Source organism: Coffea arabica, chromosome 4e (assembly GCF_036785885.1).
Source record: "Coffea arabica cultivar ET-39 chromosome 4e, Coffea Arabica ET-39 HiFi, whole genome shotgun sequence".
Classification (NCBI taxonomy): domain Eukaryota; kingdom Viridiplantae; phylum Streptophyta; class Magnoliopsida; order Gentianales; family Rubiaceae; genus Coffea; species Coffea arabica.
Window position 1 is genome coordinate 35,574,747 of NC_092317.1, and position 21,799 is coordinate 35,596,545.

Consider the following 21,799-nt stretch of genomic DNA (forward strand, 5'->3'; position numbering starts at 1 on the left):
CTTTCAAAAGTCAGACTTGGTCCCTTCGATCCTACTTTTCCAAACTTAGTCATGATTTCTAGTCACATCATAATGTGATATAATGAATCCTTTTCAATTGCAAATACTCCATTAAATGTAATATTTGTTACTCGGGTACAAGAATCCGAAAATAAGATGATTCACAACTCAAGCTGGCCAGTCCCAAGCATGAATCACCTATATTTGAGATTCCTACCCAACATACATATCTAATTCCCTTAGCAATAGTACTTAGTTCAACACTTAATAGGCCTTTCCCCTCGGTCTGAGAACCTTTTCCCGGTTTGAGCTCGATAGGAGCTCTGATACCACCTGTGGCGACCCCACTTCCCCCTAAGGCGAACCAGAGGGTTGGCGGGCCGTCTGCCCAGCTCTCGCCAGGACTCACGCACGCACACTAACCCGAATCCTTTCGAAGAATAACCTAAACTACTACAATATCGCTTCCCTCCAAAAAAGTCAATCACTAAACCACATTAACTTCAGAGATAGCAGTAATTTAAAACAGCCAGTCAACGGCTCCTAAACATCCCATGCGTTACAACCAGGGAATAGGGTCGTACAATTCGGATATACAAATAAAATTCATACAAACCAGATATCGAAATTAGGTTTTACACTTTTCCAGCTTCAAGTGGCAATCTAAAACAAAAGTACATAATTCAAGTTGAAGAATAATACAACCCACACAATAGCCGTAATATCCATTACATCCAAAAGAAAAGAAACATAAGTAAGTTCAAGGCTTTCAGTTTCCAGAACCTGTCAAGGAAAACAAATAAACGTGGGGTGAACTAAAGCTCAGTGGTGCCCCAAAACATGCAATTAAATAAAAAAAATAGCAAGAAGCAATATTGATTAAGGTAACCAAGTAGGAAAGCGGATAACAACACAAGGTAGGATACAGGGGCTCTCAGGAGCCAAACTCCTCGCTTGATCAGAAACCATCGTAGTTGACCCTCCGTCAACTCTCACTACTTATGATCCATGTAGATTCTCTTATTTTGTTTCCTAACCCGTCACCATTCATACCCCTGTCCCGGGCCCGAACGTCGACTAAGGACGCAGTATACTCGAGATACCCGTAGATAATTTGGACGCAGTATACTTGCGTATACCCGTAGATAATTGGTCGAGGGATTCACCCAACGACGTATGTGACAGCCCCACCTCACCCTAAGGCGAACCAAAGGGTTCGGTGGACCGCCTGCCCAGCTCTCGCCAGGACTAACGGTTCAGATTAGAGCGATCGAATACGTTCCGGACCGTACAACGCGCATAGACAAGTCAAAATCCCAGAATAAAACAAAACGAAATCGGAGTCGGCCATGAATAGGAACCGACATGGCAAAACCCAACCAAACGTCAAGCAAATATTTACATCTCAAAAGTTAGCATAGACAACCCAAAGGGCATACCAAAGTGATTCAAAAGTGGATACATGTACGGTTTGCCAAATCCAAAAGAGAAATGGACCCAAAAGTATATTTAGGGTTTAAATCAATGAGCTATACAAAAGATATGTCTAACTAGCTCAATTCGGCAACCATTTGTCAAATCCAGTCCAAAAGTATTTATTTTCCTGTAAGGAAAACAAAAAGGAACAGAAAGGGGTGAGCTTGCGCTCAATGAGGTACCAAACATATAGCAGAAAATCATAGCATTTCACATTTAACAAATCAGATACACATGCCAGATGTAAAGTAAAGTAACTAATGATTCAAATCAGAAGGATACAGATGGCTCTCAGGAGCCAAATTTCCAGCGCAATACTTGATCCAAACCGGTTGACTCTCCGTCAACGTATATAGAACCAACGCGTCCGTAGATCTCACTTCGCACCGAATTCCGTCCACCAAACACCCCTTTACCGGGCCCGCTCACCATATTCGAACATAAATGGTAATACTCGAGTATACCCGGAATCAAGGGTCTCAATACCCAAAATCCCCGAACAGACTACCGTGGTTCGTTATCTAATCGTCCAGGCCCTTGCTGGCCCGACTCGAATAACTTAGCCACAGGATTGAGCTCATAGGTCATAGAAATCAGAACAGATGCAGACACAGATAACAGATTCAAATTTTGCATAGTAAATTGGCATATGAACAGACAAGAGAACGAGTGTGATAAAGTACACCCTCGTCTCGAACAAATAAACAGATTGCAGAGCAGAAATCAAGTTAAACAGCAATGGAGGGGAGTGGTACACTCACCGATTCAACTTCAAAAGTTTTTACTTCAGATTGGCCTTAATCGCCAAGAATCCCTAAAATAATCAAAATAAACCAATTGAAGGTTTCACATCCATAATCGAGTAACCAAAATGCACATGAGGCTCGACTACTAGTCGTATGCCTCGCCAAATAATTACAAATGCAAGGGTACAAAACATGATTTTTGGGAATAAAAAGATAACATGAAGACCTAGGTTCAACAACCCAAAAGCCCTTTCATTTCTACCAAAAGGCAAATCCAACTTAAAAGAACCAAACGGCCTAGAAAATCAGGCAGCACTTCCCCTAAATTTCTTACTTTTCCAGCCATTAAGGCTTCATTATTTCCTCAAATCAGTCCCAACATCTCACACAAAAGTCATCTCATTTCCCAAAAGCCGTTCACGAGGCTCAAAGTAGTACAAGTACAAAAGTTAGCTAGGAAATGACCGGAATGAAAGCAAGCCCTAAAACATGCTGTACGCGATAAAAATTTCAGGTCTGCAAAACGACAAGAAAAAGAAATACACGACAAACATGTACTATATAAACTTAGAAAAATATGTAGGTACAATCTCTGGAAGTTTCTCGAACTTATGGAGAGCTTCCTTCGATTCTTCTCCTCGAACACTAATCCAAGGGCTTCACAGCTTGTTCTTGGATCAACCACCGACTCCTTCAAATCTTGATATGGAAGATTTGAAGGATTTGAAAATACTTGAAGGCTCAAGCCTTGATATGCGGAAGACTTGAGGAGCTTTGAGACCCAGACCTTCGTAGCTTGAAGCTTCAATACTTGAGTGTATGAGATGCTTCTTGATATCTCTGTGTCCCCTTAACTTGGTTGAGAGACCTCTATTTATAGTTGTAGCAAGAGGTGGAGGTTGAGATCATGTACACCACTCTACTTGCCTAGCAAGACGTACAGTCATATTAAGACTGTGCCAGTTAAATATTATCTCTTCATTAATAAAGAGATAAGTAATTTCTCGATTGGCCAGACTTGTGGGGACACGTGACGTGGCGCCATTTTACTGGCCAGGCCATTGCAGTATATAAGAGATATACTTGGATTAAACAATTCTAAATATTATCCCTTTAATAAGAAATAAATATTTAGATATTTATCCAATAAATACATGATATGATATGATTTGGTTGGTGGAGATACCCCTGCAATTTGAATTGATTTGGAACACCTCACCTTGACACGTGGCAAAATATAATTGGTTGCTTAATAACCAAATTTTCCAAGTGTACATGACATATGGCAATATCCGATTGGACAAAAACATTTTAATAGACCAATGGTAATTTTTAGAATTTAATTAAAATTCCATTGTCTACAAATGCCCCCTCGAAACTTGTCTGCGAAAACTAAAACTTGAACGGACAAGTTTCGACATTCTTCGTTTTTTTTTTCCCATTTTGATTTGGATGCCGCAAGGCTGAAATTTAAGCGTCAAAATAGCCACAAGTCTTGATTAACTCGCACAACACGCCTGCCAGATTCCAAGTAGTATTTGAACCCCGAATAGTATTGGATGCTGGTGATGATTAGAAGAATCCCGAGGCCGAATTACTCCATGTTGGAGTCTTACAACAAGAGTCCGTGAATGGACTCTAAAAGCCAATTTCATAGCTTTTGAATTAGTCATAAGATGACCATGCGGGGGCCACCTATCCATACAACATTTAATGCTACCAATCCCAAGGTCAAAGTATATCATGCCAAAGGCTTCAAATTCACCGTGAATCATCCAACAAGCTTTGGTGGTTAACTTCCAATACAACTCCCTCTTGTGGCCCACTAAGCCTTTTCCTATATTGACTACTTCCCGAATTGAACTGTGACTCTTTGTCCGTAGCGAACTCTTGGCCGGCAGCTCCTGACAAGTCCTTTTAGGCTTAGCAAAGTCATTCCAACAAGGAATTGACTTCCTTCTCAAATTCTTACGGAAGAAGACTTTCTCTCTCGGCCCGGGTTCGCATCAAATCTCCCCTATAAATAGCCGTGCCTAGCTTTACCAATTGCCGCATCATCAAATTTCTAGCCGCATCATCAACTTGCCGCTGCGCCAGAGTCAGCCGTTATCTGTTGCACGGGACAGCCATCATCGGCTGCTTATACTCCAATAAGCACTTTCTGTTTGCCAGGTACTTCAAGTTTTTTTTTTTTTTTTTTGTATTCACCTCGAACACGGTCAGCCCTTGGAATTTATTTGTCTTCCTGACATGTGCTTTTGACTTGTATCCCCAACATATTACAATTTACAAAGCAACTTAATCCTTCGGTTTATCTGCTTAAAATAACGCCAAGCATAGCATTTGAGCTATTTCTCATGGCTGAAAATTTAGTCTCAATTTTTTGTACCCCCTTTTTGTTTTGTTTTTATTTTTTATTATCTTTTTTATTATTGTTTCTTTTTTGTTGTTCCTGTTTTTTTTTTTTTTTTTTGCTCATTTACTAGGGTAATACCAAATATGATATTTGAACCCCCCCTTTTTCTTAACACTAAATATGATATTTGAGCAAAAGTTTTTTTTTTTTTCCTCTTTTTTTTTTTTGCTTATCTATTGGGACAGTACCAAATATGATATTTGAGCAAGAATTTTCCCCTTCTTTTTGCTAGAACTCTGACCTTAAAATTTTTTTTTTTCCCCAAGTATTCCTACTATACATGATTTTGATCTAAACTTTGTCAACTTGCCTCTTTGTAGACAACTCAAGCTGCGCTTGAAGAGGGGTTCGAAACAATTCCGGGGATTCGAGAAGAGGCAACCAATTAGGTAATTTAATTACCAAACTTCTTGCACGAAACTCCTGCATCCTCTAATATTTTCTTTTACAAAATTTCAGCAATCATGTAAATTAAGGACTACGCCGTGCCAGTGCCGTATATTTCACTGACGGATGAACGGGGAGGAACTCAATCAAAAAGCTTGTCACTACATGTTTACAAACCAGCAATCGGCCCGCTCGCTGAATCCTTCATACCCCTTGAAGGATGCTTTCAACTCGAAGATTGGACTAGCAAGTGGACCAAGGGAGTGGTGGCACCGTCGACTTTCTCCACTACATCGAGGGAAGAAGAAGTGGTCGTATTAAACTCGTCACTTCACAATGGAGATCCAGAAATAGCCAAATTCACTCTTCCGTTCGTGGGATTCAATGTTGACAAAGCTACATGGAAAACCCCTTCATCCTTCTTCGATGAGGCGTGCTTCACCTCCCATTATTGGGAGTGGGTTGAGGACATGCTTGGAAGGTATAAAGACATACTCACACGCGCTGGCATATTTGAAGCCGTCTACGCGTCGAGATACTCCTACGACCGCTGTGAAAATATCTTGCGGGCCTTCTTCAAATATTGGTGTCCCTTGACGAACACGCTCCATACGCCCGTTGGGGAGTTGTCCATCACACTTTGGGACCTTTATCGAATCGGTGGCCTTTCGATCGACGGCAGTTTTTCGATGAAGTTGTTCCTTCGGCGCTGGAGCTCCTCACTCGTGACAAAGAAGGGAAATCACTTCTCCCTGAGAGTTGCAGGCATCTTTTTTCGGTTTACTACCACCTCTGGACGAATGACCAAGAGGTATGGATGAAGGACTGGATTCGCTTCTGGTTCAAAGGAGAGGCAAGGTATAGGGCTCCTCCGAGTAGAGCGAATAGAAGAAAGACTACATCTAAACCAAAAATGACTTACAACCCTTCTGGAAGCGTGGAGCCTTACGACCTCGCCGATACGATTGACTTCAATGTCCTTTTTGACACCCTGGGTATCCCAGGGTCTCTAAGAAAGGAAACCTATATTGCTGTATTCATAGCGTGTTGGATTTGCAAGTTCCTTTTGCCAAGCAAAAAGGTCGATCGTATTCGTCCAAGTGTCTTCAAGGTTGCATGCTTAATGGCTACAGGGAGAAGATTTTGTCTTGCAATTCCCGTCCTTGCGAGCATATATCATGGGTTGAGGGAGATCGTCCACGCCCCTAACCTTAGAGAATGTGGGGTAACTTTTCCAATCCATTACGTCTATGTTTGGATTGGCCAATATTTCGATGTATACTACGAAAATCATCAAGTGAGTAGCCACCACGCGCGCATGACAAGATTTAGTGGTGAGAAAATGGCAATATTTTATGGCCAATTGGAAGCTGAGGAAATTTTCAAAGAAACGAATCCTTTGATGCTTCCTAAATTGTGCTGGACTGAGAATGAAGAAAAGGTGTTGATCGATGACGGATCCCTATCATCAAGACTCACGAGCTACTTCATTAGTCAACGCTCTTGCCATTTAACTCTACGTAAGGACAATACTTTCATTACTGAAAAATATAATCCTTGCAGGTTCAGCAGGCAATTCGGTTTTTGTCAGGACATCCCCAACAACTTGAAAGAGATCACTCACACTTATACTTTAGGTGAAGCTATCCAACTATGGGATTCCTCAATTCGCACTCAGACGCGGTCTCGGATGACTATACCCATGCACAGGAAGCATCCATTGATCACAAAAGACTATGATGCCTGGTGGTCGACTCGGTCAAATAGTGTCTCTTCAACTCCCTTAAAATTCACCGTTAAGATCTCTCAGCAATCAGTGAAGAAGGGTAAGGTTACCTCCGCCAACGAGTCAGTGCATCCTAATGGAGTTATAGAGATTGTAACGGGTCTTACCTCATCCACCTTGCGGAAGAACAAAACCATTAGTAGCCCCTTGGAAAACGTTGTTACAAGAAATAAGTCTTCCAAGGACTCTCGACAGGCCATCAAAGAGGCGCAACCAGTGATTCCAGCAAAGAAGATGCCGCCCAAGGTTTCAAAATCTTTATCAGTGATTCACACAGAAGAAGATGTCGAAATTGAAACGATGGACGATCGTGGTTCTCTCGAGGCTATAGGACAAGAAGGGACTCAAGCTCAGGGCATCGAATCTACCCAAAGAGGAACCCATTCGTTGGCAAGCGGCAGTAGTAGCCAAGACCGTCATTGGAATCGATCGAAGAAGAGGACATCTTCTGATTTGGAGAAAATTTCCTTTTCACCACCGTCGGTTGGAGTGTCGCCACTTAAGGTAATCATATTTTCTTTCTTTCTTTTTTTTTTTTTTTTAAACCCTCAAAACATTTTTTTTTTCAGCCCCCACTTCTTGAATTCCACCAAGAAGATGTTGGTACCAATTCACCACTTGAACTTGAGACTGATGCTATAATTTCAAACAAGAAAGGTGACGAAGTCGTTATCCGCATCCCAAAGCAACTTGCCCCCAGTGGAGGCGCTTTGTCAAAGAAGGAGCTGACTAACTTGCACGAAATCCGAAAAAAACATAAGGTAGCATTGGTTTCAGAATTTCATGGTCAAAAATTGATCCAGGCGCATCGAAGGAAGTACTTGCAGAGTTTGTGGATGGATTTTCGCGGACAGATTCTTGACACTCCAACTGAGCAGATCTCTTCTTTAAAAGAGTGTGCAGAGGAAATCATTGCGGAAATCACAAGAACGGATCCTACCAATGGTCTCTCTTTAAAAGATCACTTGATGGAATTGTTTGCCAAGGCGGAGGCATATGATGTTCTGGCATCCTCATCGTGGGAAAGGATGAGCAAAGAAACACATGCAGAACTCCTTTCCAACGCGACCGTCCAACTCGAGAGAGTTAAGGCAAAGGAAGAAGGACTAACTTGTCACTTGCAAAATCTTGAAGAAAAGTTGTAGTCCATTGAAGACATGAAGAAGGTTCTGCAACAGGAACTCATCAATTTGGAGAAACAAAGCTTGGAAATCAGCTCAACTATCGATCAAAAACATGAGACTTTCAAAGAGATCCAGACCGAAATAACCCAAGCGCATGATGAGCTATCTTCCATTGAAAATACTAGCATCTTGACTGATGATGCTGTGAAGGAACTTGAAGACATGAAGTCTGCACTTGAATCATATAAAATAGTTGTAGTGGAATACAAATTTGATATTTAGACTTTCCACCATGTCCTTCTTTTTCTTGAATTCTTTTATCATTTTCTTTATGTAATGAGTTCTTCTTTTTTTTTTTCCATAATAAAATGCTTTTCATTTCTTATCTCTTGTTTTTTTTTTTTGAGAGAAAAGAACTTTTAAATTTAGCATTTTATCTCAAAGAAAAAGAGAGGTTCTTTTTTTTTTTCTTCCCTTTTTTTTTTTTTTTGCAAGAAACAAGGATTTGATTTGGAGTGGTGTAACTGAAGTTAGAAATTGCCCTCTAAGCTGCCTACGTATCCCAACAAGGGAATCAAGTCACACGTAGTTCCTGCCGTTCACATTTTAACCTCATGCGGGCCAGGAGTATCTATTTGTTTACCACCTTAGATTTGATGGAGTGTTTCAGCAGTTTTACCACATACTACACCATTGGTGGTTGCCATCCACAGTTTTAGCTCATGCGGGCCAGGAGCATCGTGCGGTTCCGATTACGCATAGTACTTTTTTAGGTACTTGCCATTGATGGGGCCAACCCTTAATCCATCTTCAGCAACCAACTTGTATGAGCCATTTGTATACACTTCTCGAATAACATATGGACCGTCCCATTTAGGAGTAAACTTTCTTTGCCCCCCATGAGTGAGAATGATCGGTCTCCGAACGGCGAGTACTAACTCTCCAATCTGGAAAAAGCGCGGTCGGACGTTCTTATTGAATGCCTTTGAAAGGCGAGCCTGATAACACACAATCTGTTGCTGAGCTTCCAATCTCTTTTCGTCGAGTGCTTCTAATTCCTCAAGGCGAAGACGAACATTATCTTTTCCATTGAGCCCTTCTTGAATTGCAATTCTTAGCGAAGGTATTTGACACTCAAGTGGAAGAACAGCTTCAACACCGTAAACAAGCGCATATGGGGTTGCTTGTGTGGGAGTTCGAAAAGTGGTTCGGTATGCCCAAAGCGCTTCTCCAATTCGAAGATGCCAATCCCTTTTCGATTTATCCACGATTTTCTTCAACAGATTACATAAGGTTTTGTTGAATACTTCAGCAAGTCCATTTGCGGCAGCATAGTACATGGACGAATTGTATTGTTTGAAATGAAACTTTTCGCAAAGTTTGTTCATTGCTACATTGCAAAAAGGTTTACCATTATCGGTGATGATATAACGCGGGACCCCATATCGATAAATGATGTGCGAGCGGATAAAATCTACTACATTCTCCCTTTTGACCTCTCTTAGAGGAACCGCCTCGGCCCACTTTGAGAAATAATCCGTCGCTGGCAAAATAAAAATGTGTCCTCCGGAAGATTTTGGAAGCGGTCCAACTATATCCAAACCTCAAGCATCGAACGGCCAAGAAGCTACAGTTGGATGCAAAGGTTCAGGAGGTTGACGGATGAAATTGCCATGAAATTGACAAGCTTGACATCTTCTAGCAAAATCTATACAGTCCTTCACCATTGTTGGCCAGTAGTATCCTATTCTTTTAATGTGAAAGTGTAATTTCGGGCCAGATTGGTGAGCACCACATATCCCAGAGTGAGCCTCTTCCATTGCTTGCATGGCCTCATCTTCCCCAAGACATCGTAGAAACACCCCATCGAATGATCTTCGGTAAAGCGTCCCTTTGTAGTAAATGAAACGTGGCGCTCGACGACGTATATCAACCCTTTTCTTGGAATCTTCTGGTAACTTTCCATGATTAAGGTAATCTACTATGAGATGACGCCAATCCTCCTTTTCGATCTCATGGACAAAAATATGATAAGTATTTTCTTCTTCACCATCATTATCTTCATCAAACATCGGAGGTATGACCCAATTTTGACATATTGAAATCTGATTTCGATGAGAAGGTAGAGTGATCATGGACGCCACCCTTGCCAAAGAATCAGCTTGTTGGTTGAAATTTCTAGGGATATGTTCTATAGTGACATTACCTAAATATCCCATGAGTTGCCTTGCATACTTGTAATATGGGATCAATTCAGGTTTCTTGACATCATAAACACCAAGGAGTTGATTTACCACCAATTTTGAATAACCGTTGACTCTAAGATGCAACTGCTTCATGTCTACAGTCGTTTCAAGACCGAGAATCAACGCCTGATATTCAGCCACATTGTTGGAACACCGGCGTGTTAAAGTGAAAGAGTATGGTAATATATCTGCTTCAGGAGTATAAAAGACAACTCCCGCACCAGCTCCATCACGGTGAGCAGCTCCATCGAAATACATTGACCACGACGATTCGACCATAAACACTTCTTCATCGGGAAGTTCATCAGTCAACTCCCACTCGGCAGGTAGGGGATGATCGGCTAAAAAGTCTGCCAATATTTGTCCTTTGACGGCCTTCGCAGGTACGTAAATAATTTCAAATTGTTGAAACTGGAGGTACCATCTCGCGAGCCGGTCAGATAGTACAGGTTTTGCCACGACATATTTAATGGGATTGGACTTAGATATGAGACGAATAGTATGTGCATGAAAATAATGCTTCAACTTCTGAATGACAAATATAAGTGCCAAACACAACTTCTCGATGGGTGCGTAGTTCAACTCATTAGATGTCATCATCCGGCTCAAGTAATACAGCGCATTCTCCTTACCTTCATCGTTTTCTTGAGCAAGTAAGGCCCCAACCGATCGTTCTTGAGCGGAAATATAGAGAATCAATGGTTTTCCTGGAATGGGCGCAGCCAGTACTGGGGGATTCATGAGATACGCCTTGATGCTTGTAAAAGCATTCCTACACGATTCATCCCACTCGAAGGGTACCCCTTTCTTCATCAGTCTACTAAAGGGTTGGCATCGCCCGGCCAAATTAGAGATAAACCTCCGGATATATGCCAACTTCCCTTGAAGGCTCTTCAATTCATGAATATTTCGCGGTTCAGGCATGTTCACAATGGCATCAATTTTAGATCGATCGACTTCTATTCCCCGTTGATGAACGATGAAACCAAGAAATTTGCCAGAAGTGACTCCGAATGCACACTTCAAAGGATTCATCTTTAATTGGTACCTCCGAAGGCGTTGGAAAACTCTTCGAAGGTATTGAATATGATCCTCTCGCTTCTTTGATTTCACCACAAGGTCGTCAACGTAGCACTCCACATTTCTATGGAGCATATCATCAAATATTCTTTGCATTGCCCTTTGATATGTCGCTCCAGCATTTTTCAATCCAACTGGCATTACTTTATAGCAATAAATTCCCTTGGGGGTGCGGAAGGCAGTTAGCTCCTCATCCTCGGGCGCCATGCGTATTTGATTGTAGCCAGACGATCCATCGAGAAAAGATAGTGCTTCATGCCCGGTTGTAGCATCTACCGTCAATTCTGTGATGGGGAGAGGAAAATCATCTTTGGGGCAAGCCTCGTTTAAGTCTCGAAAGTCAACACAAACTCGAATTTGCCCATTCTTCTTCCTTACAGGGACGATGCTTGAAATCCATGTTGGATATTTTACTTCTCGTATGAATCCGGCTTCAATCAATCGATTTATCTCATTTTCTATCAGAGGAATCAATTCGGGCCGAAAGCGCCTTTGCGTTTGCTTGACAGGTTTTGTTCCTCGCTTGACGGACAAATTATGAACGGCGACCCTTGGATCCAAACCAGGCATTCCTGAGTAATTCCAGGCAAAGACGTCCCTGAACTCGAGCAGCAAATCAACATACTCTTTTTCTTCTTCAGGAGTCATACAAGAGCTTATGTAAATTGGGCGAGGATCGTCGCTTGTGCCAAGGTTAATCTCTTTTAGCTCATCGACTGTATTTTTTACCCCTTGTTCAAGTTCAGGGGGAGCGTCATCTGCATCTTCTTCTTCTTCTTCGGGATCACTGATCGTAATATGGTGACAGGAAGCCGTACTTTCTTGACCCTGCTCTTCAAAAATGGTTTCAATTCTTACATTGAATAAGTCTCCATAGTGCATGAAGAAATTGGAGATTCGTTTTCTTGGTCTGTTCTTCTTTATTGGAGTAAGACTTTCTTCCTTGGCAACCTGGTACTCTTGCTTTTTACTGCCTAATCCTTCATAGACAGGCGACTTCAAACTTTTCGGCTGCGGGCCAAGTCAGTCAAACACAGAAATACGCTTTGACTTATTTCCCAACCTATCGAACACATATCTCCTTCGGCTTGTGACCTCCATTTCTTCGTTCACGTAGTTACAACTCGCTCTTTTGATCATTATACGAACAGGAGAGGGCGGTTGATAACCAAGGCCCATCGATGAACTTTCAACATTATAGCCCCTTTCTTTCAACATTTTCTGCGTAGGTGTCAATCCGTGAGTTTTCTCGCCAGTCACTTCAGGAGGGAGTTTGCCCAATGTATTCTTCTCACTTGGGTTATAACCCGCCTTAGCAAGAAGTCTATAGGCGTTTGGATCAAAACCTTCTTGAGTCCGATTAGTTGGTAGCGAGTAATGTTCCACTGCCGGTTCTTCTTTGGGACGGACAAACCCTTGCAAGCTCACCTCCTCAATTTTAACAGGCTCTATTTTGGTGAGCGGAACATTTAATGTGTCATTTCTGATAAAAGAAGACTGACCTTCTTCTCTCTTTGATCTTGGAGTATACCGCAAAATGGGTACTTTGGAATTTTGACTTTCTTTCCTTACCAATTCCTTTCTTTTTGCTTCTTTGTGAAGATAAAATTTGGCGTCGGCAAAGTGAGTTTCGGCTTCCGTGAAAGGCTTGTCATCGGCAGTAACTTTCTTAACAATACCGTCTCGACAATATTTGAAACATTGATGCAGAATAGATGGTATAATTTCATTCTCGTGAATCCAGAGCCTTGCCAAGAGCATGTTATAAGAGGTTTTGGCCTCAATGATATGAAATAACGCACTTGAAGACAGCTCACCAATGAGCAATTCAAGCCTTATGAGGCCAATTGCTCTTTGCCCCCCTTGGTTAAATCCTTGGATCATGAGGCGGCTCTGGGAGAGTTCATCACTTGAGATTCCTAACTCTTTCATAGCACGTACGGACATGATATTGACAGCAGATCCCCTATCAATGAGTACCCGATTCATCTTTTGTTCTCGAACATATGCGCTAACAAACAAAGGTCGATTGTGGGTCTTGAACTCAACAGTTAAATCATCATCATAAAAAATGATGGTCGTTGCACAATCCACCGGTGGTTTATCATCGACTTTGAGTTTCTTCTCAAATTCAGTGCCAATTTGTGTGACTTGAGGATTTTCAGCTTTGACGACATTACAAGAAATGGAATTATCAGTATCGTCACTTAAATACCCCTTGGGTATAAATTCTCTCAATGTCACGGGCTGTCGAACCTCTTGAAGAAGCTGAAAATCTGACGAAATTGGTGTTGTGGCGACGCCCTTTTGTTTCTTTGTCGCATTTCGTCGTTTCATCGTCACTTTCGGCTTTGTCGAATGAATGCTTTTCGAAAAGATGTACTTCTTTATTTTTGGCTTGCAAGTCCTCTTTCGAGTGACTAAAGTCCATCTTTCGTTGTCATCTTCAATAACATTTTCAATTGATGATTTTTCAAACTCCGTTTGTACAGACAGAGCACTGCTTGATGTGGGTAGAACTTCTATCGGGCAACACACAGATCCAAACATTATTGTTGTTTGGTTTGCCGATGCTTTATCCTCCTCAAGAAGGATTTTTCCTTGGCGGGCTAATTCCATAATTTTGTCCTTAAAGACAAAGCATTTAGTGAGAGGGTGACCAATCAAGCGGTGATAACAGCAATAATTCGGATCATTGACTTGACCGGCTTCCTCCGGACGCTTCATATCGGGAAGTTCAAGGAGCTTCTCCTTGAAAAGATCATCAAACATTCCTTGTAAGTCGGACTCAAGGAAAGGGTACTCCCTTTCTTGCATCTCTTTTAAAGTGGGTCTTCTTACTGATCTACTCTGGGAGGAATCTAATTTCTCAGTGATCTTTCGACTCACTTTGGTAGCAATTTTCATGGGAGCTGTGTTTATTGCCATGGACTCCTTATTATTGAATCTTGAAGGAGGCTTGCCCTCTTTTCTATTTTCTTGTCTTTCATTGTTTTGCCGAGGTGGCTGTACTCGCGGAATTTGAATAGGAAGCCCATCAGTTGCATTGGCCGTGATGTTTAACTCCATATCATGAGCACGAGTAGCTAATTCTTCAAATGTGTTTGGGTGTATACCCTGCAAAATGTAACTTAGGCTCCAATGCATTCCTCGAATGCACATTTCTATGGCAGGGGGTTCAGACAGCCTGTCCTTGCAGTTGAGACTCAGACTTCTCCACCTATCAATGTAGTTGACCACAGGTTCATCCTTCCATTGACGAGTGTTAGTCAACTCCAGCATACTGACGGTTCTTCTAGTGCTGTAGAAGCGATTCAAGAACTCTTGTTCCAACTGTTCCCAACTGTCGATGGATCCCGGAGTGAGATCAGTGTACCAATCAAACGCGTTGCCCTTCAAGGATCGGACGAACTGTTTGACTAGCAGGTCACCATAGGTTCCAGCGTTATTGCAGGTTTCGACAAAATGGGCCACATGTTGTTTTGGACTGCCTTTCCCATCGAACTGTTGAAACTTAGGCGGTTGATATCCAGCAGGCATTGCTAGATTGTCAATTCCAGCAGTGTAAGGTTTGGAGTAGGTAAAACTCGATCTTGAACTACCCCCATTTTTGTCTTTGATCACGCCTTCAACAAGTTCCTTCAACTGTTCTACGGGGATAGTTCCCTCGGCGGTCACGTGTACTTCCTTCACCTTGTCTTTACCTTTAGATGAGAGATTTTCACGCTCTTGGTTCTCCTTAGAATTCATATGGCTTCCTTCAGGAGCGTGGTCCTTTTGGGTGAGCAGTTGAGCGATAAGAGCATCTTGGTCCTTGATGTGTTTCATCATCGTCTCCATCATCTTAGACAAGTTCGAAACTTGTTCTTCAAGATTTAAAGCATTTGTCATCATAGCAGGCATTGCAGTAGAAGAAGCAGCAGAATCTTCCATAGAAAATTTTGATTGAAGGGTTTCATGTGAAGAAGCTGATCCCGTGCTTGATGAATCATCATCATGCTCAGAAAATTTGGGTTCGGATCCAAATTCGAGCATGGCGAGAGCCTTCTCAATTGAGGCAGGAACGTCTTGGATCCCCATCGTGGAAGAATAGCTCATTGGTGGTATTGAACCGAAGACGGGAGTTGGCGCCGATGAAGCTTCCATGCTGCTTTGGGTGGAGGCTCTCGTCATACTCCTTGTCATGGGACCAATAGCGCGGGTGTTGGTGGCAACATGTGCAGCTTCCTGAACAGGCTTAGCATCAGTAGCCTTGGAACGTGCAATCATGATTTTGTTACTCTTTGGTACCATTGATGTTGTATGTAGTTGAATATTCGAAGAGAAGAGATGGAAGGCAGAGATGGTCCTACCGGGCGTGCCAAAAATTTGTACGCGATAAAAATTTCAGGTCTGCAAAACGACAAGAAAAAAAAATACACGACAAACATGTACTATATAAACTTAGAAAAATATGTAGGTACAATCTCTGGAAGTTTCTCGAACTTATGGAGAGCTTCCTTCGATTCTTCTCCTCGAACACTAATCCAAGGGCTTCGCAGCTTGTTCTTGGATCAACCACCGACTCCTTCAAATCTTGATATGGAAGATTTGAAGGATTTGAAAATACTTGAAGGCTCAAGCCTTGATATGCGGAAGACTTGAGGAGCTTTGAGACCCAGACCTTCGTAGCTTGAAGCTTCAATACTTGAGTGTATGAGATGCTTCTTGATATCTCTGTGTCCCCTTAACTTGGTTGAGAGACCTCTATTTATAGTTGTAGCAAGAGGTGGAGGTTGAGATCATGTACACCACTCTACTTGCCTAGCAAGACGTACAGTCATATTAAGACTGTGCCAGTTAAATATTATCTCTTCATTAATAAAGAGATAAGTAATTTCTCGATTGGCCAGACTTGTGGGGACACGTGACGTGGCGCCATTTTACTGGCCAGGCCATTGCAGTATATAAGAGATATACTTGGATTAAACAATTCTAAATATTATCCCTTTAATAAGAAATAAATATTTAGATATTTATCCAATAAATACATGATATGATATGATTTGGTTGGTGGAGATACCCCTGCAATTTGAATTGATTTAGAACACCTCACCTTGACACGTGGCAAAATATAATTGGTTGCTTAATAACCAAATTTTCCAAGTGTACATGACATATGGCAATATCCGATTGGACAAAAACATTTTAATAGACCAATGGTAATTTTTAGAATTTAATTAAAATTCCATTGTCTACACATGCAAACAAGTACAAGGAGACTCGATAACGAGTCATAAACCAATGCCAAGTATGACCCCAATAGGGTTCCATAAACATATACAAACATTAAAGAAAACCAGAAATTTCGGACATGCAATTAACTTTGGCCCTGAAAAAAATAGGTTTTGACTTTACTTTGCGGTAACAGCACCAAATGCACCACGATTATCGGATGAGGGTGAAAGACCCACCATTTCGAAGCTAAAAGACAGGTCTACAACATCACAGAAGGTCACTCAACCCAGTTTTGAGTGTAAACAGGTCAAAAATGCAAGATACTTCATCAACAACGTAAAACAGATTCACCAAAACGCATTCTAGCGGAAACATCATAACTCAGGCTCTACAAGTCCAAATCCAGAAATTCCAAAACCAGTTGAAAGCTAAGAAACAGGGATAAATTTCATCAGAAGGCCTCAACAACCAATTCGGAAGCAATTCCAGCCAAAACAACCAATTACAGTCTCAAATCCCAATTTCGGGTAAACCAGAATAGCAATAGTAATTTCGACTTTTCTCACTCTAAACTACTCCGATTGACCTGAAATTTTGTAGGCACCTCTAAAATGTCATTCCCTACAACTTTCATGTTTTGAGGTAAGGCCAATTCGGCCTCTATATAGGACCAAAAATTTCGGACAGAATGAAGAACCAAGAACCCTAATTTTCCTGATTTCTTCCAAAACAGAAATTAATTGCAATCTTCCACTTTTTCCACCTCCTAGAGTCATTAAACATCAGTTCCCATCATCAAGTATAGCCACAACATCACATTCATATTAAACCAGAAAATTCATCAATAAATTGAAACTTCATCAATTCATCCAAAACCAAGAAGTAAACCACAAAATTCATCACTTTAACTACCACTAGGCACTAATTAAGCTTCATTAAGTGAAGGAGAAAGTTCAATCACCACTCACCTAGTAAACAAGAGAGGAAGAGTTGTTTGTCACCTTAGCTTCCCAAAACACTTCATCAAACCACTTACTAACACCTAAAGAAGAGATTTTATGGAGTAGAAACAAGTCTAAGTGATTGCTTTGGATGATTTGCACTAGATGGATGCCAAACTTTGAAGAGTTTTTTCTTTCTTCCTTGCTCAAGGTGGCCGGCCACAATGGAGGTAAGAAATGGTGATTTTTGTGGTAATTTTTGAGATATTTAATCAATTGGTCAAATAAGTCAAAAAGGTGAATAGTTGTCATAAGTTACAACCACTCTTAAGGTGACACTTGTCACTTCCTTTAAAACATCTCTATCCATTAAGTCCCTCTCACATCAATCACATCTCAACCTCTACTTATCTCTTAACACCCGATAAATTTCAACCAGTATCCGAAACTTAACCTAATTGGCCGAATTTTTCCGAACTTCTCACACTAGTGGGTCCCACGTCCGGTATACGCTCTTAATTTCTCAAAATCTATTCGATACTAGAAAAATCATCTAAAAACTATATTTACTCATAAAAATTATCTAGAAAATGTTCCGGATACAGAAAGTGCAGAAAACAAGTCATGAAAAATGCGAAAACCTAGAAAATGCAATTTACGGGTTCTCACAACATAACTACATTTAGATTCACAGATTCACGAGAAAATGATTCACGCAAGTCACCACTCGAACAGCTAGTGCGATAAAGTACACACTGCTCACTTGGATGGATAAAAACTAGTTTTGCAAATTATCACATATTGAGTCAAGAAAGCACTTTAACCAAGTAAGCATAGAACAGGCAGGGACACTCACCAAGAGTGAAGTTCAGATATCAAGTTGGGAATCGAATTCCGCGTCCTCGCAATATCCTCGAATACCAAAATTTGAAACTATAAGTTTCTATTCAGTTTTCAAGCTTATACACATCGAGGTTTATCTAATATATTACTAGTATACTTTCCCATAGTAAATTCAAGAATCTACTTAGGTTGAAGCTTGACAAAAGTAGCAGAAATGTTTCTTATAGTTTTCCTTGATATATTTTTCCTTAGAAAAGGGTAACTAGTATTATTTTCTTGAAACAATTCGACCATCCACTTAGGATTGAAATTAAGTAAAAGTAGGAAATGTTTTATATGGCTTTCCTCAAAAATATTTTTCTCTATACGAGTGCGGCTAGTACTATTTTATTTAGAATAAGTTTTCTTGCCGAGAAAGTTTTCAGCTATTTTTAGTTAAAGCCACTAAAATCTTGTATTTTGGAAATTTTCCTCTAGACAATTAGCCAGGGACAATTTTAAGGAAAGAAAAGAAAATAGATCAAGACTTAGGGTTTTAAAACTAGTGAAATCATTTTCTAAAAGTAATAAGGCTAGTTTACGCTTAAAGGAGAGATATCGAGTTGGCAAGGTTTAGAAAATCCCTATACGAAATTTCTAACTTTAACATACAGTGCTAAGTTTTAACGAACCATACTAGAGTGAAGATATATTTAAATAGCTTGCTTAAGACTTCCTCAAGTGCACAAGACCAAAACGGATTCCTTACGATTTCGATTCACAAGCACATAATATTTCAGATTTGTCAATATAACCAACTCACATTTCAAATAGAAATCTCACTAGGGCTTCGTCAATCATTAGCCCTAGGTTTCAACAGATTCAATTCTGATCAAGAATAAAACGAATAACCAAGGCTTCGTCAATCATTAGCACTTGGTTTTGGCAAGCTCATATCACATCTTAACTAAAACAAAAATGAAGGTAAGGCCTTCAAGAAATTCCAGCAATCAAAGTTCATCACTCTTTAATATTTATAAAACCATTCAAATGGCCAAGGGCTTCATCAATCATTAGCCCTTGACAACATCAATCACTTCCAACCACAATTCAATCAAGAATTCAAACCACAAATAAGCTAAATGTTCGATCCAAGTCAAAAATTCAGTTTCATAAAGAAACAGGACATTCAAGCAGGACAGTCTACTTTGAGGAGTCACGGACAGCAGTACATATGGAGGAAAAATATGAAATTTCGACAAAACAAAGGCCCATGGCTCTAGTTTCAAATGCCACTGACGGCACCTTAATCGGATTTTCCTACACCAAGATATAAGCATTTTACTGAGACTGGTCAGTGAAATCCGAAAATCTGGAAATTCATTTTTCACTTGTGAAAAACTCCTTTTTCTCTTTTAAGACCATAAGACTTTTATTCAAACCATCCGTACATTTAAGTATGACATTCATACCAGCATATACCAAGGCAAATAACGCTTAATTCCAGTAAATGGTTCAGCCAAGAAATCATATATATGCTAATCTGTCATCAGCTAAGTATGACAATCATCAATTGGCAATTCACCCACAATTCGAGTGTTTCGCATCTGCATGTCTTATAAAACTTTAAAACAGCATATTCCAGGCATTTCCTATCATTATGCTTCAAAGAATAATTTCACAACCGAGCTAAAACTCCAACTCAACCTTCGGATACCACGAAAGAAATTCTAGCCTTTAGATATCAACATTTTTGGTTCAATCTTTCAATATATCCAATATTTCATTGCCAAACAACTTAAAATTTACATCTCTTATGTATTACTAATCCATTATATTCCAAGGGAAGAATAAAATAAATTTCCAGAAACCAATCAAGATTTCCAAAGACAAACTGAAAATTCTGGTTCATCCCCTCGGCTATCAATACTTTTCCAGCACTTAGAGTTTTATAAATCCAACCTTTCCTTGGTTAAAACATGGTTTTAGATTCTCAAATTCATCATGTGAACCTTTGGCTAACTAATTAACATTTCTGGTTCAAAATCGAATTCGAATAACAGGTTTAAACATCCCAAAAATTCCAGAAATCTGTCCAGCGAGCTACGGATGGATCATGCATGAAGAAACTTTCTGTTTTCATTTTATTTTCTCGGTTAAAACATGCTATTAAACTCTCAACTTCCTCATGCAATTACTTAGCTAAACAATGAACATTTCCAGTTCAAGAGTTGAATTTAAACCATGATTACAAACCCCAAAATTTCCAGGTTTAAACCTCACGGCTTTTTCTCAAAATTTCCAGCAATAACAATGGTTCTAAAACAAGATTTTCTTTGGTTAAAACAGAGTTTTAAGTACTCCATTAGGACATGCAAACACGTATCTAGCTAGTAAAGATTTCCATATCAAATCCAGATTCAAACAACAATTATACTCATCTAAAACAAATCCAGAAATTCTGTTTAGCTTGGCCTCGATCGAACATACGTGTAGCAGATTTCTAATTCATTTTATTTTTCTGATTTAAACCCATTAATTATCTACATGCACAGCTCAATTATCATGTTATTAACTAGTTAATCATGGTTACAAACTCAAAACAACAAAATTGAATCAAATGAAGCTGTAAAATACAGGACAAGCTCTCGGCTGCAACAATTCATAAAAACAGAATTTCTTATGTTTCTTGATTCATCATCCGGCTGCACAGAGTTAACATGCAAGGCCTTAATCATATTAACCATCCAAGTTTAAGTTAGCTAATCATAATTTCAAGTTCTGATTACCACAACAAAGCAGATTACATCATGCATTTCTTAATCGATTCTCGGCCAACCATTTTCTTTTCAAAACAGAATTTTTCTGGTGTCCTGGTTTCATCAACCGACTTCACAAGCAACACATGCAGCTCTGATATGGCTTCATCTACTAAAAGTTAGCTTAATATAGCCCAGCAATTACCTCAGAAACAACTTAGCTCACGCACAAGAAATCTGAAAAGAAAAATTCTGTTCTCCCTCTCGGCTCTCGGCTCGCTTGTGGCTGCAGGTTGGTTGCTGCTGTGATGGTGTTGGGTTCTGAGGTTGTTTTGTAGCTGGTTGAGGTTGCAGCAAGGGATAAAGCTCACGTAGCCTCCCTCCTTTCTCCTCTTTAGCTTACGGACAGAACGGACAGGTTGCAGCTCGCGCGATTTCCTTTCTTTTCTTTCCTTTCGGATGCACGGATGCAGCTCCCTCTCTAGCTCTCTCATCGATGATAACAAGGCAGAGGAGAATGTTGTTGTGGTCTTGAGGTGTGGTGGTGTGGAGAGGAAATGGAAATGAGCTACGGATGAGAGAGTTGAGTGTGCAAGTGGAGAAGTTTTCTCATTGGCCGAATGGAGAGGTGGATTATAAGGTTGTCCGACAATTTGGTTTTGGAATTGCATGGTGATTTTTGGAGTAGTTCAAGGGTGGTTTAGTCCTTTCACGTCTCTTCCTCATCTCCACTCAAAACCTTAGTTCTAACTTAATTCCAAAAAATTATCCCCAAGTGTGATTTGATTGCCTAATTATA

General features: G+C 40.4%; 1 long non-coding RNA gene across 1 annotated transcript; it reads right to left on the reverse strand.

Annotated features, from left to right (window-relative positions):
* Positions 1 to 544: 544 nt before the first annotated feature.
* Positions 545 to 21,582, reverse strand: LOC140005771 (uncharacterized). Its single transcript, XR_011813338.1, has 4 exons — positions 21,206 to 21,582; positions 18,276 to 18,331; positions 2,238 to 2,290; positions 545 to 783 (listed from the first exon to the last, which is right to left on the reverse strand). It is a non-coding gene; the product is annotated as an uncharacterized lncRNA (long non-coding RNA).
* Between the last annotated feature and the right edge of the window lie 217 nt (positions 21,583 to 21,799).